The sequence below is a fragment of the Pan troglodytes genome, chromosome 4 (genome assembly GCF_028858775.2).
Source record: "Pan troglodytes isolate AG18354 chromosome 4, NHGRI_mPanTro3-v2.0_pri, whole genome shotgun sequence".
Lineage (NCBI taxonomy): Eukaryota > Metazoa > Chordata > Mammalia > Primates > Hominidae > Pan > Pan troglodytes.
Genome location: NC_072402.2, coordinates 103,275,731 through 103,303,052, shown reverse-complemented (window position 1 = coordinate 103,303,052; position 27,322 = coordinate 103,275,731).

The following is a 27,322-nucleotide window of genomic DNA, read 5'->3' as shown; positions in this document are numbered from 1 at the left end:
AGGCTCAAAATAAAGGAATGGAGGAATATTTATCAAGCAAATGGAAAGAAAAAGAAAGAAAAAAATATAGCAGGGGTTGCAATTGTAGTCTCTGATAAAACAGACTTTTAGCCAACAAAGATCAAAAAAGACAAGAAAGGGCATTACATAATGGTAAAGGGATCAATGCAACAAGAAGAGCTAACTATCCTAAATATATATGCACCCAATACAGGAGCACCCAGATTCATAAAGCAAGTTCTTAGAGACCTACAAAGAGACTTAGACGCCCACACAATAATAGTGGGAGACTTATCACCCCACTTTCAATATTAGACAAATAAACGAGACAGGAAATTAACATGGATATTCAGGACTTGAACTCAGCTCTGGACCAAGTGGACTTAATAGACATCTACAGAAGTCTCCACTCCAAATCAACAGAATAAACATTCTTCTCAGCACCACATTGCACTTATTCTAAAATTGGCCACATAATTGGAAGTGAAACACTCTTCAGCAAATGCAAAAGAACAGAAATCATAGCAAACAGTCTCTCAGACCACAGTGCAATCAAATTAGAACTCAGGATTAAGAAACTCACTCAAAACTGCACAACTACATGGAAACTGAACAACCTGCTCTTGAATGACTACTGAGTAAATTAAGAAAAAATTAAGGCATAAATAAATAAGTTATCTGAAACCAATGAGAGCAAAGTCACAACGTGCCAGAATCTCTGGGACACAGCTGCAGCAGTGTTTAGAGGGAAATTTATAGCACTAAATGCCCACAGGAAAAAGCAGGAAAGATCTAAAACCGACACCCTAACATCACAATTAAAAGAACTAGAGAAGCAAGAGCAAACAAATTCAAAAGCTAGCAGAAGACAAGAAATAACTAAGATCAGAGCAGAACTGAAGGAAACAGAGACAAGAAAAACCCTTCAAAAAAAATCAATGAATCCAGGAGTTGTTTTCTTTGAAAAGACTAAGAAAATAGATAGACCGCTTGCCAGACTAACAAAGAAGAAAAGATAGAAGAATAAAATAGACACAATAAAAAATGATAAAGGGGATATCACCACTGATCCCACAGAAATACAAACTACAATCAGAGAATACTATAAACACCTCTATGCAAATAAACTAGAAAATCTAGAAGAAATTGATAAATTTCTGGACACATACACCCTCCCAAGACTAAACCAGGTTGAAGCCAAATCCCTGAATAGACCAATAACAAGTTCTGAAATTAATAGCCTACCAACCAAAAAAGCACAGGACTAGACGGATTGACAGCCGAAATCTACCAGAGGTACAAAGAGAAACTGGTGCCATTCCTTCTGAAACTATTCCAAACAATAGAAAAATAGGTCATTTTATGAGTTCAGCATCATCTTGATATCAAAACGTCGCAGAGAAAAAAAAAAGAAAATTTCAGGCCAATATCCCTGATGAACATCATTGCAAAAATCCTCAATAAAATACTGGCAAACTGAATCCAGCAGCATATCAAAAGGCTTATCCACGACGATCAAGTTGGCTTCATCCCTGGAATGCAAGTCTTGTTCAACATATGCAAATCAATAAACATAATCCATCACATAAACAGAACCAATGACAAAAACCACATGATTATCTCAATACATGCAGAAAAGTCCTTTGATAAAACTAAACACCCCTTCATGCTGAAAACTTTCAATAAACTAGGTATTGATGGAACAAATCTCAAAATAATAAGAGCTATGTATGAGAAACCCACAGCCAATATCATACTGAATGAGCAAAAGCTGGAAGCATGCCCTGTGAAAACTGGCACAAGACAAGGATGCCCTCTCTCACCACTCCTATTCAACATAGTATTGGAAGTTCTGGCTAGCTCAGTGAGGAAAAGAAAAAAAATAAAGGGGATTCAAATAGGAAGAGAGGAAGTCAAATGGTCCCTGTTTGCAGATGACATGCTTGTATATTTAGAATACCCCATCACCTAAGCCCAAAATCTCCTTAAGCTGATAAGCAACTGAAGTTGCTTATCTTCAGCAAAGTCTCAAGATAAAAAATGAATGTGCAAAAATTACAAGCATTCCTATACACCAATAATAGACAAACAGAGAGCCGAAAAATGAGTGAACTCCCATTCACAATTGCTGCAAAGAGAACAAAATACCTTACTTGGAATATAACTTACAAGGGTTGTGAAGGACCTCTTCAACGAGAACTACAAACCACTACTCAAGGAAATAAGAGGGGAAACAAACAAATGGAAAAATATTCAATGCTTATGGATAGGAAGAATCAGTATCATGAAAATGGCCATACTGCCCAAAGTAATTTATCAATTCAATGCTATCCCCATCAAGCTACCACTGACTTTCTTCACAGAATTAGAAAAAACTACTTTAAATTTCATACGGAACCAAAAAAGTGCCCATATAGCCAAGGCAATCCTAAGCAAAAAGAACAAAGTGGGAGGCATCACACTACCTGATTTCAAACTATACTACAAGGCTACAGTAACCAAAACCACATGGTACTGGTACCAAAACAGATATATCGACCAATGGAACAGAACAGAGGCCTCAGAAATAACACCAAACATCTACACCCCTCTGATCTTTGACAAACCTGACAAAAATAAGCAATGGGGAAAGGATTCCTTATTTAATAAATGGCGTTGGGAAAACTGGGTAGCCATGTGCAGAAAACTGAAATTGGACCCCTTTCTTACACCTCATACAAACATTAATTCAAGATGGATTAAAAACTTAAACGTAAGATCTAAAACCATAAAAACCCTAGAAGAAAACCTAGGCAATACCGTTCAGGACATAGATATGGGCAAATAATAATATTCATGACTAAAACACCAAAAGCAATGGCAACAAAAGCCAAAATTGACAAATGGGATCTAATTAAACTAAAGAGCTTCTGCACAGCAAAAGAAACTATCAGCAGAGTGAACAGCCAATATACAGAATGGGAGAAAATTTTTGCAATCTATCTATCTGACAAAGGGCTAATATCCAGAATCTACAAAGAACTTAAACAAATTTACAAGAGAAAAACAACCCCATCAAAAAGTGGGCAAAGGATACGAACAGACGCTTCTCAAAAGAAGACTTTTATGTGGCCAACGAACATTTGAAAAAAAGCTCATCATCACTGGTCATTACAGAAATGTGAATCAAAACCACAATGAGATACCATCTCACACCACTTAGAATGGCAATCATTAATAAGTCAGGAAACAACACATGCTGGAGAGGATGTGGAGAAATAGGAACACTTTTACACTGTTGGTGAGAATGCAAATTAGTTCAACCATTGTGGAACACAGTTTCGCGATTCCTCAAGGATCTAGAACCAGAAATACCATTTGACCCGGTGATCCCATGATTGGGTATATACCTAAAGGATTATAAATCATTCTACTATAAAGACATATGCACATGTTATGTTTATTGCGGCACTGTTCACAATAGCAAGGACTTGGAACCAACCCAAATGCCCGTCAATGATAGACTGGATAAAGAAAATGTGGCACCTATGCACCATGGAATACTATGCAGCCATAAAAAAAGACAAGTTTATGTCCTTTGCAGGGACATGGATGAAGCTGGAAACCAACATTCTCAGCAAACTAACACAGGAACAGAAAACCAAACACCGCTTGTTCTCACCCATAAGTGGTAGTTGAACAATGAGAACACATGAACATGGGAAGGGGAACATCACACACCGGGGCCTCTCAGGGGGTGGGTGGCTAGGGGAGGGATAGCATTAGGAGAAATATCTAATGTAGATGACGGGTTGATGGGTACAGCAAACCACCATGGCACGTGTATACCTATGTAACAAACCACGTTCTGCACATGTATACTAGAACTTTAAGAAAAAATAAAATAAAATAAACAATGACTTTGACAAAAAAAAAAAAAAAAGAAAAGCAGAAAGCAAAGGGGATATGTGGGATGCAATTTTGGCTGTGCTGATAACATTCTGTGTTGTTTGTTTTAAAGGTCAGAAGCAAATGTGAAAACATCTCGATGTTTGTTAAATCTGAGTGATGAGTACATTTGGTCATATATTTTACTTCTCTTTATTTTTGAAATACTAAGTAACTAAGACACTTCTTTAAATAAAAAATAAATGCTTCTAAAAAAAAAGAAAGAGAGAATACTCTCCTCTGAATTTAAAGTTGGGGGTTAAGGGCAGAAGATGTGGTAGAATTGAACAATCATATTCATCTTGGATCTAATTATATTCAACTACTTTCCAAGTATATCCTTAATCTCTTTCTCTATGTGGCAACATATGAGGCACTGGGAGATAGAAAAGAAGTGGAAGATAATATCCTATGTTTCAATGAGCTTGCTATTTTCTAAATAAATGGTTAAGAAAACTAAAGATGTCTCTCTATCCATCTACTTAAAAATACAGATATAATTTGGTCACTTGGAACCTAATTTTGGAAAGCTAAACTAGTCAATTTGAAGTTATTAGCTTTGTATTTTATATAAATTCTGCTAGAAGTTTGCATGAGGTTTTCATTTTTTAAGTGTTGGATATAGGCTCTGCTTATTGTAGATATTATTACATGTAAGTAGTTAGATATATATTGCCTGTAACATCTGTGCTGAACTATTGAAATCATGCCAAAATTCACAATAATTAACATTATGAACCTTATATCCTTTAAACAAACATCATATTAGATTGATTAGATTGCATGAGACTTATTTAATTTAAACAACAGATTTTTTGTTATGTAATATATTTCATATATATGGTAGACCAGCAAAGAAACATTTTCCTTTAAACTCCTACCTACTAGATGCACTGAAATATTGTTTTTATCACAAAAGATGTTTTCCAAGTTTTTAAGAAGTAAAAGCTTATTGAGTCTTTGGAAAAAATAAATATTGCCTAGAAAAAAAATAGCTCTATAGTGGCAATTACATGAAAAGGAAACTTCTTTTTTATAAAGTCCCTGTCCTTTTGATTCTTAGACAAATGACAACGCCTGCAGATAATTTTTCAGAACTGTAAATGTTAGGGCAATAAGAAGAAACTACATATACTTCTCACCTTTTTGGCAATAAAACAAATAACAGATGTGTGTCTAGAGATACATACTACAGATGCTTGCATATTTTTTAATGCCATGCTTGCCATACATTCAACATGAAACTGGCCAGTGGTTTCCCCGAACAAAGAGAATGAAGACAGCATAATTTCTACATATAGCCAGGTTATAATATTTTATGACTTAGTTTGGGCAATATCAGATAATACGCTAACCAAATATAGAGCTATGACACCTGGATCATCTAACCTGAAATCTTCCCCATTGGCCTATTTCTTTAGGTTGTAATGATATAAAGCAGGATCACTGTTTTTAGAAGGTCCTTATTACATTAATTGTATGCTGTCAGGACACAGAACTAAAGCAATAAATTACCCTGACAGAAAATTCAAACAAAAATAACAAATTTATTGAAAAAGGAGTGACATAAAATACATTCTACACTTGATCTTAGCCAAAAGGCATAAAAATAAAGAAAAATAAAATAAATACATTCTAACTTATTTTCCTATCTTAATGTTACTTTTTTTTTTTTTTGAGACAGAGTCTTGCTCTGTCGCCAGGCTGGAGCACAGTGACATGATCTCAGCTCACTGCAACCTCTGCAAGCAATTCTCCTACCTCAGCCTCCCAAGTAGTTGGGACTACAGGCACGTGCCACCATGCCCAGCTAATTGTTGTATTTTTAGTAGAGACGGGGTTTCACCATGTTGGCCAGGAGGGTCTCGATCTCTTGACTTCATGATCCGACCGCCTCGGCCTCCTAAAGTGCTGGGATTACAGGCAGGAGCCATTGTGCCCAGTCTTAATGTCACTTTAAGATACCTATATGTATAGACAATACACAAAATTCGATTGTATTTTTATATACTACAAACAAACAGTTGAAAACTACAAGTTAAAAATAATATTTTCAGTCTTCACAACCCATATACTATTTAGGAATGCATTTATTGAAAATATTGGAAACTTCTAGTCTGACAACTAGAAAAAATTGTTGAGGGGAAGTGAAATATCTAAATGAATAAACGTGTATTTCATGTTCATGGATTGTAACAAGTGGGAGAAAGAGGCTGTAAATAGTAATATGGTAGATTTAAGCCCAATCATATTGATAATCACACTAAATGCCAATGGTCTGAATAAACCAATTATATATTAAGATTGTTATGTTGAATAAAATGCAAAACACTATGTTTTAGCATGTATTGCTCTATAACAAATTACCCTCAAACTTAACATGTTAAAACAAGAATTGTAATATTATATCTCACATATTTTCTCAGGTCAGAAATCTGGGAGCAGCTGTACTGGGAGGTTCTGGCTCAACAGACTCTTGTGAGGTTGCAATTGAGTTCTTGACCAGTACTGTCATCACTGAAAGGCTTGACAGGGGCTGGAAGATCCACTTGTTGGCAAGATGCCTCAAGTCCTCACTATATGAATTTTTCCACAGTGCTGCCTGAATGTCCTTGTGATAAAGCAAGTAGCTTCCCCAGAATGAGCTATATAAGAGCAAGCAAGAAGGAAGCTTCAGTGCCTTTTATGACCTAGTTTCTAAAGTCTCACATCACCGTGTCTACTCTATTCAATTTCTTAAAAATGAGTAACTATGTACAGATTATACTAAAGAAGAAGAGCTTTAGACTCCAACTTTTGAAAGGAGGAATATAAAATAATTTATGATCATGTTTTAAAACCACTGCACTCACATAGGTGCTATCTTCAATAAACTAAATACAAAGCCACAGATAGGTTAAAATAAAATATAAAACAAGTACTATGCTACCACTAATTTAAAAAAATCTAGGGTGGCTATATTAATGATAGACAAAGCAAGAAACATTACTAAAGATGAAGAAAGTTATTCCATAGTAGTAAAGCCATCAATTTGTCTAGGGGCCGTAATGATTTCATTAGGGGAGCTATTATAACCTTAATAAACCTAATAAAAGACCTTCAAAATACATGAAACAAACAATGAAAAAAGCTAATAGAGAAATAGACAAATCTACAATTATAGTTAGCAATTTCAATATCTCCTCTCTCAGTAAATTATAGGATAACTAACAGAAAGTCACTGGAAAAAACAGTGTGACAAACTGACCTTATTGACATTTATAGAAAACTACACCCAATATCGTTTTTTGCAAGCACACATGGACTATATAACAAGACACACAAAGTTTTAGTACAGAAACAAAACAAAAAAGCCCACTATTACTCAATAGATTTAAAAGAAATAACATGCATATGGATTTGGAAAGGAATACATAAAACTGTCTTTAATTATACATAGCATAATCGTAAATGTAAAGACTTCTGTGGAATCTTCCCCAGAAAAACAAAAAAAAGAAGCCATAAGAACTAATAACTGAGTTAACAAGGCTACAGGACACTAGATCAATATGTAAAATAAGAACAATTCAATTTTCATATAATGGCATTAAACAATCAGAAAGCTAAATTATAAATACAATATTTAAAATGACATCAAAACTATGAAACAGAGAAATTTAATAATAGGCATGAAAGACCTACACATTGAATACCACAAAACATTCATAAAAGAGATTTTAAAACTAAATAAATGGAGGATATATGTGTTTATATAATCTGTAAGAATTGAAATTTGAGTCAATGTAATAAGTGGCTTCAAGCCCATGGGGTGATTAGATTTTTACTACAAAATGGTAAAAGGAAACTTTCTGGGATGATGGAGACATCTGGGCTGATGGATACAGAAGTGTACATATCTGTCAAACTTTTGCATACTAAAAATGTACAATTTTTCTATGTAAATTATACCTCAGTAAAGTTGATGTTTTGAGATATAATTCATATACTCTAATCTTTATCCTTTTAAATACAATTCAAATTTGGTTTTTTAATATATTCAGCAAGGTTGTGCAACCATCACCATTATCTAATTTTAGAATATTTTCATCAGCCCAAGAAGAAATTGCAACCCAGTAGCAGTCACTGTCATTCTCTTCTGCCTGCATCCCCTAGTAACCAATAATAAACTTATCTCCAGGGAATTTCCTATTCTTGGCATTTCATAAACATGAACACATACTTGGCTTTTTTGCACCTCACTGCTGTCACTTCGTATGATATTCTTAGTCTTCTTGCATGTTTTAGCAGGTATCAGTATTTTATTACTTTCCTAGCAAAACAGTATTCCATTATATGAGCATACCACAATTTTGTTTATCCATTCTTCACTTGATTGACCCTTTTAGCTCTTACCAACAGTGCTATAAAAATTTGGGTACAAGTTTTGTTGTGAACGTATGTTTTCACTTCTTATGGGTATACAACTAGAATTGGTATTAGAGAGTCATATGGTATTTTTTATTTATTTTATTTTATTTTTTTAAGAGTTGCGGTTTAGCTCTGTCAGGCAGTCTGGAGTTCAGTGATACAATCATGGCTCACTACAGCCTCCATCTCCTAGTCTCAATTGATCTTCCCACTTCAGCTTCCTGAGTTGCTGGGAATACAGAAATGAGCCACTGTGCCTGACTCTGTATTTTTAACTTTTTGAGAAACTGCCAAACTGATACCCAAATGATTGTACAAATCTACAGATTCATAAGCAGTGTATGAGTGTACCAATTTCCCTACATCTGTGTCAAAACATGTTATTGTCTTATTATTATTAATAGCCATCTTCATGGGCATGAAAGAGTATCTCAGAATTTTGATTTGCATTTTCCTGATGACTAATGATATTGAGCATCTGCTCAGGTGCTAATTGGTTATTTGTATATCTTCTTTGAAGGAATGACTATTCAAATCTTTTGGGACTTTTTTGTTGTTAATGTTGAGTTGTAAGAGTTATTTATATGTCCTGGCAATGACATACAACAGATATAATGATTTTCAAAGAATTATTTCCATTTCACATGTTATCTTTTCACTTTCTTTATAGCTGATTTAAAGTACAAAAGATATTAATTTTATGAAGCCCACTTTATTTTTTATTTGGTTGTTTCCACTTTAGGTACCTGAGAAACCCCTGCCTAATCCAAGTTCACAAAAATGTTTACCTATATTTTCTTATAAAAGATTTATAATGTTAGCTTTTTCATTTCCAGCTTTATTCTTTTGTGTGTATCTAGTTTTTCCAGTACTCTTTATTGAAAGCATTGTTTTTTCCATATGGAAGATCTTGCCAAAAATCAATTGGCTATAAATGTATGGCTTTACTTCCAGACTTTCAGTTCTATTCCATTGACCTATATGTTTTTCCTTATGGCTTATCTTTATCACACACTCTCTTGATTACTGAAAATTTAGGGAAGTTTTAAAATTGGGAAATGTGATTCTTTTTTGTTCTGCTTTTTCAAAATTGTTTTTCTTAATCTCACTTCATTGCATTTTCATATGAATTTTATAATTAGCTTCTCAATTTCTGCAAACAAAAGAGAAGCCAGTTGGGATACTTACTGATAGGGAGCTTTTGAATATGTAGATCAGTTTGGGCAGCATTTTGATCTTAGTAATATTGTCTACCAATTCATGACCATGGAATATTTTATCCATTTATTTAGATCTTATTAAAATTTTTCAATGACATTTTACATTTCAGTGTAAAAGCCTTGTACTTCTTTTGTTTCATTTATCTCTAAATATTATATTTTTGATATTATAAATGAAATTATTTACTTAATTTTATTGATGGATTATTTATTGCTTTTTTTTTTAATTTTTTTTTTGAGAGTCTCACTCTTTCTCCCAGGCTGGAGTGCATTGGCAGGATCCCAGCTCACTGTAACCTCCACCTCCCTGGTTCAAGCAATTCTCTTGCCTCAGTCTCCTGAGTAGCTAGGATTACAGGTGCACACCACCATGCTTGGCTAGTTTTTGTATTTAGGAGTTTCGCCATGTTGTCCAGGCTGGTCTTGAACTCTTGACTTCAGGTGATCTGCCTGCCTCGGCTTCCCAAAGTGTTAGGATTACAGGCATGAGCCACCACACCCAGCCTATTGCTAGTATATATAGATATAATTGATTTTTGTTTATTAGTCTGGTATCTAACAATCTTGATATTTGTGTTCATTAGCTCTAATTGCATGCGTGTTATGTATGTGTGCACCGTAAAATGTTATATATAAAAGATTTTTTCATCTGCAAAAAGAGTTTCATTTCTTCCTTTCAACCTTTATATTTTTTACCTATATTCTTGCCTAATTTCTTTTACCATAACCTCCACTACTATGGTTAATTAAAGTGGCAAGACTGGCCATTCTTATCTTTTTCCTGATCTTAAGAATAAAGCTTTAACTATTTAACTATTAAGATAGTATCTGTAGATATTTTATAGGTGCTCTTTGTCCTTAGTTCCATTCTACTATTATTTCATTGAGTAATTTTATTGCAAGAAAAAGTTGAATTCTATCAAATGCTTTTTTTTGCCTGTATTGTTTTTGTCTTATAGTCTATTAATATGTTGTATTACATTGATTGATTTTTGTATTTTGAACATTTTTGAATTACTTGAATAAATTCCACTTATAGTATATAATTATTTTAAATGTCACTCAATTAAGTTTGTTAGTTCTTTAGTTGAATATTTTTATGTAGAAATTTATAAGTAATGTTAATCTGTAGTTTTTGTTTTCTTAGGATGTCCTTCTCTGTTTTTGAAATCAGGGTAACACTGGCCTCATAGAATAAGTTAGGGAATACTCCCTCATCCTCCTAATTAGGAAGAGTTTTTGAAGTATCAATATTAATTCTTCTTCACACATTTGGTAGAATTCACCTGAGAAACTGTCTTAATTATTAACCATCTATCTTCTTGTTATAAATCTGTTGTACTTGTTATAAGTCTTTTCAGACTCTTTTTTCTTGGGTCAGTTTTGGTAGTATCTCTTTTTAGTGATTTGTCCATTTCATCTGGGATATCTAATTTTGTCATACAGTTGTTCTTAGTATTCCCTTATAACCAATTTAATTTGATTAACTTAAATTTAAGTTCTGTAGTAATGCTACCTCTTGTATTCCTAATTTTAGTACTTTGAGTCTTTTCTAATTCTCTTTTTCTGTAAAGATATAACTTTGTTAACTTGTTTTCAAAGCACAAAATTTTAGTTTTGTCGATTTTTTTTCCTACTTTTATTGTCGACATTTTTATGTCTGATCTGATTGTTATTTTTTTTATACTTGATTTTGGTTTACCTAGCTCTTGCTTTTTACATTTCTTGAGTTGGAAAGTTAGGCCGTTCATTTGATCTTTTTTACTAGGCATTTATAGAAATACATTTTTCTTTCAATATTGTATTAGCTTCATTCTATAACTTTTGATATATTTATGTTTATTTTATTCATCTCAAAATATTTTTAAACTTTTCTTGTAATTTTTTTCTCTCATTGCTTATTTATCCATTTGTTGCTGAATTTTCAAATATTTTCAATTTACCAAATTTTCTTCTGTTATTGATTTCTGATTTATTTCCATTAAGACCAGATAAGGTATTTTGTATTACTTCAATCATTTTAAATATATTGACTTACTTTGTTGACAGCTAACCTGTATCAACAGTGATTTTTATTTCTTCATGTAGATTGAAGTTACTATTTAGCATTTTTTATGTCAACCAGAAGGACTCTCTTTAATATTTTTGATAGGCTATATGTTCTAGCAACATTTTTTTTTCATTTTTTCTTCATCTGGGAATGTTTTAATTTCTCCTTTATTTTTGGAGGTTACTTTCGCTGAATACAGAATTCTTCCTTGAGAATCTTTTACATTCAGCACTTCAAGTATGTTATCCCAATGACTTCTAGCTTTGATGATTTCTGATAAAAAATCAACGGTTCATGGGTTGGTGGACATGATATGTTGTTTCGTTCTTTCTGCCTTTAAAACTTTTCATTTGTCTTGACTTTAAACAGTTTAATTATAATCTGGCTTTCTTTGAGATTATCTTCTTAAAATTTGTTGAGGTTGTTGGATGTACAGATCCGTTTCTTTCATTAAATTGGGGAAGTTTTTGGCCATTTTTTAATCAACATTTTTGCCCCCTGTTTGTCACTCTTTTACTGGGAAACTCATTATGCATGAGTTGGTATACTTTATGGGGTTCCAAAGGTATTTTAGTAACTGTTCTTTTTTCTTCAATTTCATTTTTTTCTGTTCCTCAGACTTGAAATTTTCAATTGACTCATCTTCAAGTTTTCTGATTCATTGCTCTGCCTACTCAAATATGCTTTTGTGCCTCCTTTAGTGATATCTTATTGCAAGTATACAATTCCAGACATTCTATTTAATTTTTTCCTTTGTAATTTTCTCTCTTTATTAATATTCCCCATTTGGTGAGACATTACTCACATACTATTCTTCAGTTTTTAGTGACAATTTCCTTTAGTTATTTGAACATATTTAAAATAGGGATTTAAAATTTCTAGTAAGGCTAATGTCTGTACTTCCTCAGGGATTGTTTCTATTGGTTTCTTTTCTGAGTTTGAGCCATACCTTATTGATTTTTTTGTATGGCTCATAATTTTTTGTTGAAAACTGAACATTATAAATAACAACATATGTCAACTCTGAATATCAGAATCTCCTCCCTTCCTGGAGCTGGTTGTTGTTGTTTGTTTGATTAATGAGTTTTCTGAACTAATTTTGTAAAGCCTGTATTTTTTGTTATTTGTGGCTATGGAGACTCTGCCTGGTTATCTTTCTGTTCAGCTAACGACTGGATGAAGATTTTCTATAATTGTTGGAAAGCATAAGCCTCACTGTATTTGTTGAAACTCTAGGTTCATGTTGGTCCATGCCTCCAACCTTACCTCATCAGTGAGTTAGCCTTCACTTCCTGCATGTGACAACCTCCAGATCAGTCAGAAGTGAGAGCTCAGTGCCCTCTCAGGACTTTCTTTAGCATGCACCACTTTAGGCATGTTTGCCACTCCATGCGTGTATGTGGCCTTCCAGGGTCTCAGAAATATATGAGAGTATTTCAAAGCCCTTACGGACATAATATTACTCAAGTTTTCATTTTAAGCTCTTTAGTAACCTGTCATTGGCTTCAAATGTTATTCAATGTCTCAGATAGTTGAACATTTTAAAAAATGCTTGTATTTGTTTTTAACAACACCCCAAGGGAAAATGCTTCTCCTGTCTCACATTCTCTTTTAGAACTTGTATCTTGTGAAAATTTGATGACTTTCGCTTATTCATCTGTTTCTCTTTATGACCTTTAACTGCCAAAGAAAGACTGAGTGAAGAGAAAATTTCTATGGGTCAGATCTGTTCTCCATAAAGCACCAGGCTTAGACCTCTTTTTGGCAACTTCAATTCTCTCCATATTCTGAACCTGCCAGTATAATTACAAGAAATTACTATGTGGTAAGAAATTATTAGTTTCTTCCAAGTATTTCCCACCTACTTTATAGCAACTCCTCTTCTATCTTTTATGTCCCAATCCAGAATGCCATAATTTTATTTCTCAGAATAAATTTAAAAGTTAAAAAATTATGTAATATACCTATCCTCAATATTATTTACTCCTTATAAGATTAAGTATGGAAGAAAGCAAAACATAGCTCCAAAGAAATTAAATAGAAATTTGTTGCCAAAATGTATATGTATTCTCTCTCTGACTAGACAGCTTAAAAATCTCCTCTTTGTTTATTTATTTATATTTTTAGTTTTGCTAACTCCCTAAACTTCTTAAGAATTTATTTGAAGCCAATTATAGTAGCCAATATATTTATATTCTCTGGATTCAGTTGTCTACCATCATTAAGCAATTTCTTTTTGTTGTTGTTGTTTGAGACGGAGTCTCACTCTGCCACCAGGCTGGAGTGCAGTGGCATGATCTTGGCTCACTGCAACCTCTGTCTCCCAGGTTCAAGCGATTCTCCTGCCTCAGCCTCCCAAGTAGCTGGGACTACAGGCACGCATCACCACGCACAGCTAATTTTTGTATTTTTAGTAGAGATGGGGTTTCACCATGTTGGCCAGGATGGTCTTGATCTCTTGCCCTCATGATCCGTCCTCCTTGGCCTCCCAAAGTGCTGGGATTACAGGTGTGCACCAGTGCGCCCGGCCCATTAAGCAATTTCAATAGTAGCACAACTTTTCCATTCATTCATAATTCTAAAAATGTTATAGGTTTGGTTTTATTGCATCTTCATTTTTCAAATTATCTTTGAAATAAGACATAATAAACAATAAATTCAAAAGCAAACAGTGTTTAATATTCATTTTTAAGCAAATATGTCTGAAATACCGACTACATATGAAATACCTAGCTAGGCACAAGAGATGCAGAAACAAACATAATAGTTTTTGAGCAAAGAGTTGTGCAATTTGAATTTTAAAATATGCATTGGGACCTCAGAAAAAGGAAAATCAAAAGAAGCTGGAGTAATCTGGAGAAACAACATGAGTGAATGAGGGTAGAAAATGAGCCAAGCATTAAAGAATGAGTAGGATTTAAGGAAACAGGGAATTCAGAAAAGCAATAATGCCCCAGAGTAAGGTCATGCAGTCAGTCAAATAAATCTCAGACCATCAAGCCTGACAGACCCAATGTTTCTTTCCAGAGTAAATGTTGAGAATGTATAACTGCTGCTTCGGGCTTGCTATAAGCTTTTGTGGACTGGTATTCTATCATTCCTCTGAAATGAATAGGGGGTTGCCCATATATAAAAAAAATTTTTTTTAATCAAAAAGAAAAAAGAAATCCTTTTTGTTCCCTCAGATTTATTCTTTCTTCCTCAGGCAGCTGGGTAAGCTACTCCAGATTCTTCATAAATACTTATTACATTCCTTTCCCAGCTCCTTTAAGTAATCCAGAAAATACAAAATTAACCAGAGTGCTTCATGAAAAAGGATTGCTATCAAGTTGAAACAAATTTTTAAAGAAAAACTCAGTGCCATTTTGCCAACACAAAGCTATTTGTTTTGAAGAGAATTATGCATATTATTTATATTTGGTGATGTGAAGATGTAAAACAGATGTGTAGTATTCCAATATTTTCTCAAACCTTCCTTTTCATACCACTCACTCCCTAAAAAGTTTAGGGCAGTGCAACATGTGTAACACCATAAAGCTACTGAGTTAGGAAGAACCAGTTACTGAATACTAAAACGTGCCTATAATTGGGCACTGTTCATTGCTTTTGAAAAAGCTTTGAAAAAAAAAAAAGAAAGAAAATTTAGGGGATATATTACTAAGGAGCATTAATATTAAACCTTTACATGGTAGAGGAGAAAGATTTATCATGAAATTGTGTTAACTTGTACTGTTATAATATACCTGGAATTTCACAGCAAATGGGGATTTGCTTTTATGAAATTGTTTATAAATAATGTCAGTTGATATTAATTATAATAAATATTAACAAATTGTTTCTGAATCTAAAAAAGGCATTATTGCATCAACATGCCTACAACCTATGTCCTTATGGTAGGTGATTTTTAGAGTATTCTAATGTACCAATGTGAGAATGTTTGTCTCTTGATGATTCATACATTTGAAAATATATAAAGTACTGGCTACCAGTTTATCAATGTAAACAGTACATGTACTTTTGAAATTGTGGTTGACTTGAGGGAGACCATCGATAGTTGACATGTAAACATTGCTGTTCTAGCATGACCTTTTTCAGTTGATACTGAAATGGGAAAGGCTCCCTTGTCCCCCTTGCAGGGCATGCGATGGGGATGTGGCTCGCTTCTTCAGTGCCCCGCTGCTCAATCCTCTAGTGGAGCACACAGATGGGCAGGTTGTGGGGCTCCGAACCCATGGCAGTGTCTAGGGGTGAATGTTTACAGCTCCTGAAGCCCCAGTATGCGTGTGATACAGGGTGCTCTCTTAGTTTGCTGCCTATAGGTGGCTCGTGTTAACCAGCTCAGTTAGACCCTCTATCTTGTCGCAAGGACAAAGGGCTTTCTGTATCCCGGGTTCTTGCCTTGTACTGGAAGAGTTGGATCACATGTGGGCTTGGGGAATGAGTGCAAAGTTTTATTGAGTGGAAGTAACTCTCCCTGGATGTGGTAGCCAGAAGGGAGATGGTTTTCCCCTGGAGTTGGGCCACTTGGAGATCCAGGCTCTTCTCTGACTGCCCCGGGCCAAACTTCACCTCTTCCCACCGGTGGATGGCCTGCCGGCATGGTGGCGTCTGTTGGCCTGCTCTTCCCCTGGTGTGCACTGATGACCAGCGGCTTGTGTTTTCTTCCGCTGATGTGTTCCTCAAGACATCCAGCCACTTGTGTGTGTGTGCCTGCTAGGGTCTTGGGTTTTTATAGGCACAGGATGGGCGCATGATGGGCCAGGGTAGTCTTGGGAAATGTGACATTTGGGCGTGAAGGCAGGAGTGCCGGTCTTCAGCTAGGTCCGTGTCCGTGGGGGTAGAGCCCTAGCCAGCGACCTCGCCCTCTCTACCCAGCACTTCGTTCCCCGCTTCTGTATCATTTATTTGAAGGGACCACACTCTTCCATTCCCAGCACTTCCATATCAATACTGGCATAAATAAGATTTCAAAGGAATTTCAATGCCTTTTTGCATTCTTTTATAGGAATAAGAAATTTTCAAACAACAGAAATTCATTCTTCAGGTTAAATCTGCTAAAAGTTTCAAATATTTTGTTATCACTGGGTATAAATCTAATGATAATTTTAGTTTATGTAAAAGAATTACTAGATTTTTTTAAATATAGCTAGTTTTTTAAAGTAAGACCAAAGATTTGACTACTTCATTTCATATATCAGTAAGTAAAAGAAGTTTTCCACAGAGCAATATGCTTTACTACAGTCTTTCATATACATATTAGTATATGTAACTTTACAAACAATGTAATATTAGAAAGTTATTAGATTTATATTGGAATGCACTGAATGTATTTAAATATTTATTATTTATATAATACCTAAATCCATTTATTATAATTTTTACATTTAGAATTTCTGTGTTTTTCAAATGCTGTTTTAGATTTCATTTATTTTTTCTTTGGGCAATTGTATGCATAAAGAGGCATTTTTTTCTTATAATTTTTTAGTATAATAGTATTCCATCCAACTAAAATATCATAAAAAGATTTCATGCACACTGGTTAATGGATGAAAAAAGAGTGTGTATACAGTTAGCAAAGAACAGCAATGAGTGAAGAACAGCAGAAGTAATAGAAAGAAGTGGCCACAGCAGGAAGTTCTTCTTTCTTCACTGACATTGCTTTTGCTCTTTCTCCTTCACACCAGTTGTCATTTGTTTACTTTGTTTTCCTCTTCCAACCCCAACCTTTTTACGTCTTCTTTTTCCCGTTTTGAATTTCTCCCTTAATTTCCACATTCCCAAATATTTTCAGTGATTTAATGTTACATCCAAGTTAATTTATAGAGCATATTTCAATTTATCTCTTGAAATGTAGCCAATTGTTGAAACAAAAATGTTTCCAATTTTTGTTGTGAATGTATTCTGAAAGGCCTATCTTCTATCAGAAATTTGTTGGGCCTGCTGCCTGTTTATGTGAATAGAGTTTTATTGAAACACAGCCATACCCATTTGTTTATTTATTATGTATGGCTGTTTTTAGCTACAATGGCAGAGTTGAGTACTTGCAACAGAGACCGTATGGCTCACAAAACCTAAAATATTTACTGTCTGGTCTTTTACAGAAGTAGTTTGCCAGCCCTTGATCTACAACTGCTAAGATTCTAAGGTGTAGAATATCCACACTGATTTCCTTTTTTATATGTCCGCCGTGTGCTCTACATTTTTATTTTCAAGTTACTTAGCAGTTCTCTGCATTTCGCATTCACAGGCTAAAACTTTATCACCTATTTCATAGGAAAAATAAATGAGGCCATGCTGAACCTACTATCTTAACATTTGCTCCTACCATACCTACAATAAAATCTAGGTCTATATTCATCTTCATCTCTTCTTTCTTTCTTCCTGTCTTCTACTTTCTCCTGCTGACTAAGGATAATACTGTACTCTCATTTACCTGCATTTTCAAACTTTTCATTGCATTTACATCTTTCCTTAGAAAACAAATCAGTTCACGTTTAAAAATTTCAAGAGTCTTGGCCGGGTGCAGTGGCTCACACCTGTAATCCCAGCACTTTGGGAGGCCAAGGCGGGTGGAGACCAGCCTGGCCAACGTGGGGAAATCCCGTCTCTACTAAAAATACAAAAATTAGCTGGGTGGGTGGTGCCTGCCTATAATCCCAGCTACTTGGGAGCCTGAGGCAGAAGAATCACTTGAACCCAGGAGGCGAAGGTTGAAGTGAGCCAAGATCGCGCCACTGCACTCCAGCTTGGGCAAGAGAGCAAGACTCGGTCTCAAAAAAACAAAACAAAACAAAAAATTCAAAAGCCTTTTTTAGTCAAGATAGAAAGCCCACAAATTCTAAAGATTAAGTTTAAAAGTTCTCAAAATCTCCTTCTAGACTTTGGCTGCTTTTTTTTTTTTTTTTTTTTTTTTTTGCATCCTTTATAACAATTTACTAAGAATATGGTCAGGTTCTCTATCTTGTTTCTTAGTCTCACATTTCTCTGGAATCTCCAGCGTCTTAACTTTTTACCTGGAACATTTCAGGTTGTCAGTAAACGTTTAGTGAAATAATGATTTAATTAACAATTTGATTAAATAATTCAGCGAGTTAATATTTATCTTCTCAGAAATCTGTTAGGCAGACAAGTAGTTGATTTATTGTGTCTATAGGTCACCTCTAGTCTTTGTATGTCATTCTCAAAAGAAAAATACATACCAAAAGTATAATGTAACAAACAACTCAGTCCAATAAAAGGCAATACCCTCAAATACTGTTTTGTTATTCTAGGAAAAATTATTCAGTCTATCAAATTACCTTCTCTTTCCTCAGCCTCCAGTAGGGAAACTTCATGGAGAAAATCAAGGGACTTGAAATCTCAAAGCATAAAGTTAAGATTTTTGTCATGATATCATGAGTTCCTTTGTTCATAGCAAAAATTTCATTTCTGCTGAATATCGTGCTCTGCTAAATATAATGCTCAAAATTCTAGTTGAACAGGTTTGACATCTTTCCTTCTTGCCCTCTGGCTCCTCTCTTTATCTTTGTCTCTTTGTCTCTCTGTCTCTGTTTCTCTCTCCCTCCCTTCCTGGCTGTCTCTCTCTCTTTTCTTTCCTCACAAAATTTCACACCTGTAGAATGAAAAGATTTATACTGCTACTCTTGCTTTCTACTTTTACTGTGCACTGTTGTATTATAGACCAATGGCAGAATTTTCACTACAAAGTTTGAGACAGGTTTTCTAGAACTGGTGCTTTGTATTTAAGGAGGAAAAGGGCAGGAATGAAAACAACACGGGCACTCCTCTGTTGGGAGACAGTTATTTATGGCTCTGTTATGCATATAAATACATAAAAAGAGAGTGTGAAAAATTTGATCACTCATACCATGCTAGTGAGAATATGAAACAGTACAATCACTCTTAAATTGGTCTGGCAGCTTTGTAGAAATTACACACTTCACTTATGACCCAGCAATCACATTCTTGGACATTTATTCTAGAAAAGAAAAACTTATGTTAACAAAAATGTTGTAGATAAATATTCACAGTGGTATTATTTGTAATAATCAAACACCGGAAATAGCCCAAATGTTTTTCAATGGGTAAATAGTTAAATAAACTTATTTTGTATGATAGAATACTACTCAACAAGCAAAAGGAACAAAGTATTAAACACACAACCCATTGCATAGATCTTAAGGGCATTATGCTGAGTGCAACAAGTCTTTATCAAAAATATTACATACTGTATAATTCAATTTATATAGCATTCTTGAAAATGACAAAATTAAAGCTATAGAGAGTGAATAAGTGACTCCAGAGATTAGAGAGAGGAAGATGTGATAAGGGGCAGTATGATAGAGTTACTCTGAAGTGATGTTATAGTATCTTATCTTGATTATGGTGGTGATTATATTGATATCTCAATGTGATATTGTATCATAGAATTATTCCTAAAATGTATGAAAAAATATTGTATACACAAATTTGTAACTTGTAAAGGTTATCCATAGTCTAATAAATAGTATTGGGTCAATCAATTTTCTGAATTTGGTAGTGCACTATAATGCTGTAACATACCACCATTGTGTAACCGGAATGGTGGCTACACAGGACATTTCTATCAGATTTTTGTAACTTCTCATGAGTTTATAATGATTTCAAATTAAAAGGTTAAACTATTAAATAGAAAATGAAAGCAGGATTGAAATATAACAATTAAAGACATACATTGTCAGAATGGGAAAAGTATCAGCTGTTTATAAGAAATTCAAATATTATAATATTATGGGTAAGTTAAAAGTATAGGGATGTATACCATGCAAAATGAATCAGAAGAAATGTGGAGTGGCTGTATATACTAATACAACAAAAAAAATTACTTCAGGAATTAAGAGGTAATAAAGAGTGACATTACATATTGATAAAATGTAACTATTTTTAGTTACATTTTATCAATAGTCCTAACTATTAAAACATGTTAGAAATGAGATAAAAAGTATAAGCATAATTTGGAGATATTGTGGATTTCATTCCAGACCACCACAATAAATTAAATGTCACAATAAAGCAACTCACACAAATTTTTGTTTCCTAGTGCACATAAAATTTGTGTTTATACTATAACATAATCTGTTACGTATGCAATAGTATGTCTAAAAATGCAATGTACATATCTTAATTTAAAAAGACTTTATTGCTTGCCAGGTGCGGTGGCTCACACCTGTAATCCCAGCACTTTGGGAGACCAAGGCGGGCGAATCACAAGGTCAGGAGATCGAGACCATCCTGGCCAACGTGGTGAAACCCCGTGTCTACTAAAAAAATACAAAAATTAGCTGAGTGTGGTGACACATGCCAGTAATCCCATCTACTCGGGAGGCTGAGGCAGGAGAATCACTTGAACCAGGCAGTCAGAGGTTTCAGTGAGCCGAGATCGTGCCACTGCACTTCAGCCTGGCAACAGAGCGAGACTTCATCTCAAAAAGAAAAAGAAAAAAAGGAAAGGTTTATCGCCAAGAAATGCTAATGATCATCTTCCGTTTTCTAGAAAAACCTGTCCATTGTCATATGTAAGAAGATAAGAGCTATGAAACAAGGGTTGATGTGCCCCAATCAACCCAACTGAGATCATCTTAAATAAGCTGATAATCTACCAAGCCCCAATATGTGAGTAAGCCCTGTCAAAACTGGCAGAACCAATCATGAGACACTACAAAGGACAAGCTACTGCCCAGAAGCAAGAGTAATAATAGCCCAACCAAGTATAGATCAGCAAAAGTCATTGGACATGCCAGACATAAGCATTTCTTGTATGCTTCTGAGTTGTGGATTGTATGTTAGGCCATACTACTGTGTCAATATGTAACTGATTTATACAGCTTATGACTAACAAAAGGAAATGTCCTTTAGTCACTTCCACAGAGTAGCTAGATCTGAGCCTTCAATGAGTTGTAATCCCTTTGCTGGCAGAAGATCTTGCCTCAGTGTTGATAGCTGCTGCTGACTTCTTTTCATAGGGCATTAATCCACTCGTGAGAGTGGAACCCTTGTAATCCAAACACCACCTATTAGGTCACATCTCCCAACACTATTGCATTGGGAGTTCAGTTTCTAACACACAAATTTGGGGGGACTCATTCAGACCATACTAATGATCAAGTATAGACCTGGCACCAGGGAAGACCTACTCTTACATAGGCAGGGTTCTGCAGGATGTGCGTGATGAACTCACTGTGGTTCAGGTACACATTTAATCACACAGGTTTAAAGAATCATTGTCTCAAAGATTATTGGATTTGGAATGCTCACTTGATAACAGAGTGCACAAGAAACTGATGAGTAGCATAAGCAACGTGTATAGTTATTCAATCAGAAAACAATGGCCAGATAGACCGGGCATTAACAATGACTGACTGCTATACTCTTTATGAAAGGAAAGTTCATGAGAACTCAAATTCTCATAGGATGGGTTTAAAGATGATAGTGGGAGCATAATTCCAGAAAAATCACCCCAGGTCCAGATTTTTGTTAGGCTTTATATACAGATAAATGAAGATCATTTGCAGTCATTAGACTCCTTGCTCAATTAATACAGTCCTGAGAGTTGAAACACAAAAGTTTTTGTCTGGTAAGATGAACTTGTATTTTGTTTAACCGGAATTTGAAACAAGTTAGGATATATCTGAAATCCATTCTGTGGTAGAAATCAAATATAGCTCTGATTTTCATCTCTGCCTGGATTCATGGTGTAATATAGTTTTTGTTTTGTTTTGTTTTGAAATAAAATCTTGCCCTGGTTTTGAGGCCCTGACTCAAGTCCACACCCCTATCATTTTTGTTATCTGATTCTCATACTCTTGGACCACTAGGGACCAGCCCTAGTCACCCCTGGGACAGGTATCAGACAACTGGAGACATTCCTGGAAACTCAGAGCCCTAAAAATTATTTAAATTAGTCAATCCTCAAGAAGTCCATGAAAGCTGGCTAACCCCAGGCACTCTGGTTGCTCTGCAGAAGCTGCCTCTCACAGCTTCAGCTTGTTGCTCCCTGTCCTGAGTGTAACTCCCTGTACAGCCCTATCTAGAGCTATAAGTAACAAAGAGTTCTACCTTTCGTTGATTGGAGGGTCACTGTGTTGTGCTCTGACAAGAAAAGAATCTTTAATCTTATTCCAAATGTGACAAATGCTTCTAAGCCTTTCGTGTCTTCCCCATCTGACTCTATGTTTAGACATGTGATTTTCTTTGGCCCATGGGATGTTAGTAAATGTGACACATGCAGAAACATGAAAAATGCTTGAACAGAGAGACTGGCTCTTCTTGCTCCTCCCTTTTCTAGGAAAACCTGCCCATTGTCATATGTTAGAAGATAGGAACTATGAAACAAGGGCTCGTGTGCCCCAATCAACCCAACTGAGACCATCTTGGATAAGCTGATAATCTACCAAGCCCCAATATGTGACCAAGCCCTGTCAAAATTAGCAGAACAAATCTTCAGACACTACAAAGAACAAACTACTGCACAGAAGCAAGAGCAATAATACCTCAGTCAAGTATAGATCAGCGAAAGTCATTCAGTGGACATGCCAGACATAAGCATTTCTTGTATGCTTCTGAGTTGTGGATTGTATGTTAGGCCATACTACTGTGTCAATAAGTGACTGGCTTACACAGCTTATGATCAACAAAATGTCCTTTAGTCACTTCCTCAGAGTAGCTAGATTTCGCAAAAACTAGAACTTTCTGCCCACCCATAGCTGCTGCACTCCTGTAACACATTAACGGAAGGGCTTGTCTTACTTAACCAGAGTGCTTTCAGGAGGCAGCTAAAAGATACTACAAATTTCCTTAAATATGAACTGATTACTACTGGGTTGTTAAAATTTTATTTGTTTTATTTTGTCATCATTTTCATTTTCTTGTTCTCAAATAGAAAAGAGAGAAGAAAATAAAATAACAGCCACATCCCCATAAAAGTTGAAGAAATGATGGAGAAAAAAAAACTTCATACTTTGAAATAGTGAAATAAAATATATGTTTTCTTAAACCCAGCATAATTCACTCAGTTGTGTTATTTACCTGATTCTTAGAGGCATCTGGAGTTTTCTTTACTATATTGCTGAGAATTCTAATGGTATGCCCATCCTGTGAAGTCTCTTCTAATATCATGTACATGTAAATGACAGGTGAAATAGAAAGGTAATTACCTAGACCTTTCCTCTTCTTCTCTTAGAGTCAAATGATAATGTATGTGTGACACAAGTTATAAAAATTAGTATGCACTAAACATCTACCAAGGGGAAAGACATAGAGGAGAAACAGAATTTTCTACTATTAGGAAGAAGTAACCTAAGTAGTCTATTCATCTTAATAAAGCTCTCATTGAAGTCTGCTCTGTTACCCCTTTACTCTTCTAAATCCTCTTTCCACCCTTCTCCATGTTTATCTCTCCAACCAAAGGCCATTCTTTCCTGACTATATTAATATATACAGTGCATTTAGGTATTCAGCCAATAGGGTAACCCTGGTAGGAGATTATGGAGAGGACAGTGAAGGCAGGGTATCTATCCACTTACACCTTCTCTACAAGAGTTCGTTGGCTTGCCAAAGTTTGCTTTTTCTTTCCACAATGGAAGACCCTCATCTACTTTCCTAGTCCCAGGATCTGGTATCAGTCCCTTATGGTATAAAGTGGTAAACACCTGGCCACTGCACTATCTCCTGTTTCTCCTTACCCCATATCTTTACAAATTCCTGTAAGGAAAGCCTCCTGAAATTATAATTATCCTGTATTGATTTTGCCATATGTTTCCTGTGGCATCACTAACTGGTACACTGTTTAGCCACAATCATCAAAACTTTACTTATTTATTAAACAATTAACTTTCTGCAGAAGGTCTGAATGCAAGTCTATGCTTGTGGGTAGACAGAACTTGCCTCACTATTGGAAGGATAGTAAAAAAGATAAAATAGAAAAAAAAAAAAAACAGTATGCAGGTAACTATTCCATGACCTGAAGTAGAGAAAAACAAACTTTATGGCATAATGTGCCATGGTATTAGAGTTGTAGTTGATAAAATGCCACTATGAACTATGTTCTGACTGTATAATCTTGTTGGTTGGTGACTTAAACTTCAATTTCCCCATTTGAAACATAAGCATCTGACTACCTGCTGTACTCACCTTCAGCAGGATTCTTGAGGGAATCAAGTAAGATAGCAAGTAAAGATACATAGACCTAGAAAATTTCAAAACCAATGTTTATTAAATATTTTGAAATATTTTATGTCTTTTTGGTCTAATTAGACTAAAATGAATAAGATTTGGAAAAATCATAATTGAATCACTTATATCTAGTTTTTTTTGCTTATTGAAAATTAGAATGAAACTTCACATGTGTTTGCATATCTCCATTAAAGGAGAAATCCAATAAACGAGGTAGCCTTCTAAGATTAATTTCACTGAAAACATCTAATTTCTGCAACATAGTATTTTGACAAATCCAGGTAATTTCCATGAGTAAATATATTATAGGAATCATGTAGATACTATTTAGGGCAGCTCAGTGAATGTCCCATACACATCTAGAAGGCAATTTCACCATCTATCTGTCTGTCTATCTATCTAATCTATCTATCTATCTATCATCTATCTATCTATCTAGGTTAATTAAGTAAGCATAACACATATCATAGAACATCATGTGTGGTCTATTTGTCTTTATCCACTGACTATGAAACTTAGTACTTCCGCTACTGTTCTCCTTGCGCCGTGTGGTGGCTGAGTCAGTGATTCTTATCATGTCTGAAGAAACACCACCCATCAGGGGTCACATTTACATGCTCTATTGAAAAAGAACTTCAGCTGAAAGTGTTCTAATAGTTGAGATCCTGCTGTGAAACATATGTGAAGAGACATTAACCACCTACATGTGTTAGGAATGTAAGAAACATGGAAACACTGTGCGATTTTACAAACTGGAAAAATAATTGAAAGTTAATGAGGAGGTTCTCTGGGCTGAAAATGACCTCTTGTTGCGGTGTCACTGAGTTCCCACTTTGTATCTAGTAGCTGGAAAAAAACAGATGAATAAGAGCATAAAGAGCAGTCTAAATCCCACTGAGTCCATTTTTCGCTCAGCATTGATTACCTTCTAGGTGTTCTTTTGTGATTTGGGCATTCAAAACAGTTTTTTTGCTTGGCTGATTTGAATGTTTTAAGTTTATAAAAAGCTAAAAGAGAGAAACTTTCTTCTAGTGTCTCCACTCAGTATTCTGAGCATAGAATCTGTGAGCTTATAACTAATCCTAACTGAATCTTAGTGACACAATTTCAAAGAAATCCCTAAATTCTAAATTTGTTGAATTTGAACCAGTGAGCCCATTATTGTAAACTTCAGAAACAATCTGTCTTTTTATCTTTTTAGATAGTATTTTTCTACTAAGAAATCAGAGAATTTTAGCACTGTATTTCTTTTTCTCTTTTTTTTTTCTTTCTGTCTTTTTTTTTAGATGCAGTCTCATTCTGTCGCCCAGGCTGGAGTGCGGTGCCATAATCTCGGCTCACTGCAACCTCCGCCTCCCAGGTTCAAGCAATTCTCTGCCCCAGCCTCCTGAGTAGCTGGGATTACTGGTGCCTGCCACCACGCCCAGCTAATTTTTTGTACTTTTAGTAGAGACGGGGTTTCACCATCTTGACCAGGCTGGTCTTGAACTCTTGACCTCATGATCCACCCGTCTCGGCCTCCCAAAGTGCTGGGATTACAGGCGTCAGCCACTGTGCCCGGCCAGCGCTGTATTTCTTTAGAGCAAAGTCTGTCTTCAGTTCTTTCTACTCATGCTGTCAGGTCATCAAGGTCTTGTAGACTGTTCCCTGGCAGGCCAGGTTTTTCACTCCTCATAGCCATCCCCCATACTGAATTTTCTCATAACCACCCTTGTTCTGTCATCTTCCCAAAAATGTTTTTGTAAAATCTGTTTACCTAATTTTGTTTTCTCTTTTCTCACTGGGATAAGATTCCTCATTCTAGCTAAACCATAATTTGCCATGGTAATATAATTGTTAATGGGAGAATCTCAAGTCCATTTCTATTCTACTAGTGTACTTTAAAACAATCCCACTTATTTTTGTTATTATCTTTTAGTGCTCTCTGATCTTTTTGGATTTTGCTACTTGTCACGTTACAGAGGTACTGTATTTTGTCTTTAATGGACTAATATGCTGCCTCTATCTCCAATTTTCAAGAATTGGTAAATTGTAACTACTGGAAAAAGTCATCAAAGTTACACATTATTTCAAGTTAGTAAACTAAAGTAATAGTGTGAATGTGGGCCATAAGAAAGCCCCAGGCACTGTAAATGGGAATGTAAGATTGTACAGCCATTTTGGAAATCATTCTGGCTATTTCTTAATAATGCTAAATGTATACACACTATATTACCCACCCATTCAACTTTTAGGTATTTACTGAAGATTAATGAAAGCATATGGTAATATAAGATTGTTCATGAATGCTTATAGTCACTCTACTTAAATTCAGCAAAATCTGGAAACACCCAATCATTATCAAAAAGGTTCATGGATGCACAAATCATGGTATATCCATACTATACAATGCTACTAAGCAGTAACAAGAATGAACATCTGATACTCACAACATGGATGAATCTGAATATAACATTGCTAAGTAAAAGAAATCAGAGAAAAATGATATGCATGTTATGATTTCATGTAT